Source organism: Psammomys obesus, unplaced genomic scaffold, assembly GCF_907164565.1.
Source record: "Psammomys obesus unplaced genomic scaffold, mPsaObe1.curated_primary_1811, whole genome shotgun sequence".
Taxonomy (NCBI): Eukaryota; Metazoa; Chordata; class Mammalia; order Rodentia; family Muridae; genus Psammomys; species Psammomys obesus.
In genome coordinates, this window is record NW_026594132.1 from 3,756 (window position 1) to 8,541 (window position 4,786).

A 4,786-nucleotide genomic window follows, 5' to 3' on the forward strand; every position below is an offset into this window, starting at 1 on the left:
ATCAGTGCTTGGCCTGCCTGCGTGAGTCTCTCTGTTGGATTTTGCACTGATTGGTGCTCATCGACAGGACTAACTTTTCCCTACATTGAACGATATAAGTTATCCATTTCTTTGAGTTGTTTTCAGGGAATGAATTGCTCTGAGGACCTAAGAATGGCATCTCAGACAGGCTAGCCGCTGTTTTTGACAGCATTACTTCTTCATGTTTACTTGATTTTTTTTTAGTTATCTTTTCTAACTTCTTGAGTCTAATGCTTAGTTCAGTGTCTCTCTTCCTTATGTTCTTGAAACGCATTCAAAGCCCCCCCGTCCCTCTGAGGACAGCGTTCCCTGTGCTTGTGGGTATTCACATGCAATGCTTTCATTATTAAGCATTTTTAATTTCAGTTCTTATTTTCTCTTGCATTCATAACTTATTTAGAGGTTCTGCCCCACATTTTTTGAGTAGGCTGACATTTTGGGGCCAGCTTTTGCTTGTTCGTTACTAGTATTTTAGTGTGGGCTCAGACGTGCTGTGCTTTCTATACTTGTGGGAAGGGTCTCTCGAGTTTTCTTTATGCATGGAGACATGGGAATGCTTTGAAATAAATATTTCACAATTGTTTCAAGGATTCGTAACATCTCTCCTTGTGTAGACAAACCTCTCCATACCTTCCCATTGGGCTCAAATTGGCCTCCTCATCTTCTGCCTTGTTATTTGTTACTTTTGCTGTAGTTTCAAGAGCTCCCTTGGATGTCACCCCATGGCTGCAAACAGCTTTCTCCTGAATTTCTTGTTTTCTAAAAACATACCATGTTTTATACATTTTTTGTATTTCCATATTTTAATATGTTTTATTGTGTGTTTTTCTTTTTTATATATTTTATGTTGTAAAATTATTATATAACATCTTATAATATATTTCTCAGTACGTAAGGCTTGTATTTTTAGTCAAGGACGTCCTTTTTATAAAACATACTTTCTCATCCTAGGTGTCCCTTTTTCTCGATTCAGTTCCATCTTTCCTGAAAAGGACATAGTGAATATTCCTAATTCCTATTCTTCCAATTTTCTTATTACGTTAATATAATATTCTGTTTAGTTACATATTAGTATTTGCATGTCTGTATCTTTAGAAAAAAACACAACAACTGTTATAACAATGCTTCTGTCTTTTATTTTGGGGGTATTTTTCTCAATATTATTTCTTACACCTAACATCTTTTTCTTTGTCAGATTCATTTTTCAAAGTCACAAGAGCTAATTTTTTGAAAGGCTGGTGAACTTTTAGTGTCTCTGCAAGGATGCTCATTTGCTCCCTGTGTGTTTTACAACTGAATGAGATGTGAAAGTCCAAGAAAGATACACTTTTTGCTTGGTCCCTCCATTTGCTTGGCTCCCTAGGCCCCGTTCCCACGCTAAGTCTCACCTGACTCAGTAATCTGTCCTTTCTCTTCAAGCACTTCCGTGTGAAGCTAGCGATTTCCTGCTTTCCTTTTTGTTCCATTTTTAAAACCTTTAAAATGTATTACATGATAGGGTCAGACAGAGATGCACTTAGATCCTATCCAGTCTCACCTACATCCCTACTAGACTTGACCTTCTGTGCTCATACTCTATTCAGCTCTACGTCCTCCCCCTCCCCTTCCTCTCCTTCTCTTTTCCTTCCCCCTCCTCCCTTCTTCTTCTCCCTCTCCTTCCCTGTTCCTTCTTCCTATCCTCCCATCACCTCTCCCTCCTTCCCTTCCTCATGGTACCCTTTCTCCTCCTCCTGCTCTTTTTCCTCCCCCTCTTCCTTTTTCTATAAGCCACTGGCTATTCTTTTCTTGCACAGCGCATGATAAACGCTTTCAATAATGCAAAACTCAAGATGTCCTGAAATGCTCTTTACTACGTAGGTGATGGAGCCTTGTGTAATTTCAAAGTTCTCTCATCTTTTTTCACCGTTGTCCTTTCAGAGTTTGGGGATACTCTATTTTCCATTATTCTTACTTGATATTTAGTTTAGTATTTTTTCTAAAGCTGCACTGTCTTTTTTGACGTAAAACTGCATAGTACATTGATTGTGCACACTTTTAAATAGAGCAGGGCAGGCCCCAAGAAACCACCCTCTTGTATGGGACATTGCAGGCTGGTTTACTATGAGTAGGGGCCAAACTGCTGTTAGGACTTTTAAAAAAAAAAACAAACCATAATCTGATTAAGCAGAAGGCAGAGAGCTGAGGGATTTGAGCCCATCTGAGAATAGTGAAAGAAGCAGAGACTTTAACTGGGCTCAAAAGAGATGCCGGAAGAGGGTAGAGGGAACTCAGTGATGTCAGAGGGCAGGAATCAGGAGCAGCTTGTGAAGGGAGGAGAAGAAGAAAGGATATAAAGGGCTCATGCCTTGTGCCCAAAATTAAGATGAATGTCACACGCCAGGAGTGAGCCCAGAGACAGCACACTGGGTAGCCCAGACTCGTGGTCTGGGCGTTGCCATGGCTACAGAACTCGACATACCAGAACAGTAACTTAAAAGCTACACAATCACCATTTTTACTATTTTGTCTTTAAAAACTAGCCAGTGCTGCTTTAAAAAGGTTCACAGTTGGTCTGCAGAGAGTGGTGTCTCTATTGCACAGTAGTGGAAGGTCTCTGCTCTGATCCCCGTGGGTACAAACAATTCCTTCTCCTGTGTGACTTCAGGACACAGAGAAACAGCAAGCGCTTGGGTACAAGGCACATCAAAGCTGTCGAGTTCTACTGAGAGCATGAGAAACCCAGGAAAGGCCCACTTCTTTTCCCCATGTGGCGTTTTGCAGTTGGTTCGGGTCTTGAATCAGACTGCAGGTGATAATGGTCTTGTCATGGAAGTCCTGTTCTCACCCCACAGTGAAGACTTGGCTATGTTTCTGGGGGACGTCAGCCTCAGAGGATAGCCTGGTTAAAGGACAGAAGTTGGAGTGGAGTCCTGCTCAGGATGCCCTGGAGACAGCCCATGGTGTGGGGCAGTTCAATGGTTTTACATGTGAACTTGGAACACTCCATGTCATCCTTGGAACATAGTATGATTGATGACCCTGGTGGCCAGTGACCTGTTGCAGGGGATTCTGGCATTTGGCAAAGCAAGGATCCTTCATGATGACTGACCATGATCACAGGCATCTGTTTGTCAACTAGTGCCTGGGGCCCATGCTTCAGCTCTCCAGCCAGGATCCCTTTTGAATACATGTAGGCTATCTCTCTAATTTTTCAAGACTCCTTCCAGGCATGTGGCATAGTTATATACCCATCCCATCATCAGGAGTGACCTTTGTGTGTAGAGCTCCAGGGCCAGGTCCTGGATCTTCTTGTCCAGAGACAGTACTTCTTTGATCAGCTCAGATAAAGATTTGAGGCCCTGGATGATCTCCTGTTTCCTGTTCTGTAGAGAAATTCCATCCGCAGACATCATCGAACTGTCCATCACCACAGAGATGAACTGGCTGGTGTAAGCCTTGGTGCTAACCTCCCCAATCTTTGGTCCTGCATTGATGTGTGGACACCACAGTTGTGTGTCGGGAGAAAGAGCTGCCTACAGTGTTGGCGATGCCCACAGTCAGTGCCCCTCGGTCATTACAGTATTGTAGTGCCAGGGGTGTGTCTGCAGTCTCACCTGATTGGCTTATGAAAAAGTAAATGTCATCCCTGAACAGAGGTGTGTTCCTGTCCAGAAAGCCACTGGCAAGTTCAACCATCACAGGGAACCTTGGTCAGTTCCCTCAAAACTTGCCACATAGCCACAGCTAGGTGGTAGCTGGTTCCATAGCCAATCACAATGAGCCTTCGGCATTGTCGAAACTCCTTCGAACGATCCTTCAAAGCCACCCAGGAGCACTGTGTTGCTCTCAAAATTCAACCGACCTCTCATGATATTAAAAAACTGATTCTGGCTGCTCAAAGATCTCTTTCTGCGTAAGTGTGCTGAAGTTACCTTTCATTATTTGCTGCACTTCTATTTGCAAGGTCTAGATGGCTCTGGAGGGGTCATCACTAGCAGAGCACTTGACTCCGTGAATGGGGAGTTTCCCATCAGCCACTGTTGTGATGCCATCATCTTCTAAGATGAGCTGGTTGGTGTGCTCTATGATGGCACTTGCAGCAGAAGAAAGAAGAATTTTACAGCTTTATTTCCCACAACATGCAGGCCTGTGGAGCTGACCAGTATTTTCATCATAGACTTACAGATAGTCTTCACATTCTCATTATGTACGTTCGACTTAAGATGGGGACCTGCAGAGTGGACAAGTTGTATTTGCTTCGTAGGTCATGAGCAGTGGGCTGCCTCTCCTTGTGGCAATGGCTTCTCCCGGGTATTGGATACTCTTGAAAACCAATGCAAAGGCACTTTCAACCAATGTTGAAAATGTGGTGTCCTCAGTCTCCCTGTTATTGAATACATATTTAATCAGCTTGGTGATGGTCTCCATCTCTGTTTCTGATTCAAACTCATAGCCCTTGCTTTCCAGAATTACCTTAGAATTTTTATTGCTGAGGGTTTTTGTTTGTTTGCTTTTTCCATACTGGACCTTGTATATAATAGTTAGAGCCTACTTAAAATGATTCAGAGGTATTTTGTCATATTTTCTGAGTTCTCTAATTCTACTTTTTCTAGTATTTTCTTCTGTCCCATCCACACTTTTCTCTCAGCTCTTGAATTTGTATCCCTCTCTCATGCTGTTTCCTTCCTATACATGAAGAATCACAGTCACTCATCTCGGAGCTGAACATGTAAGCCAAATGAGCCGGCTTGCTGTGTGTTGTCTTGGCGATGAATGGAGCTTCGGA

The 4,786-nt window shown here is 42.9% G+C and overlaps 1 pseudogene; it reads right to left on the reverse strand.

Annotated features, from left to right (window-relative positions):
• Positions 1-2,887: 2,887 nt before the first annotated feature.
• On the reverse strand, positions 2,888-4,527 carry LOC129684683 (glutamine--fructose-6-phosphate aminotransferase [isomerizing] 2-like; annotated as a pseudogene).
• Positions 4,528-4,786: the final 259 nt, after the last annotated feature.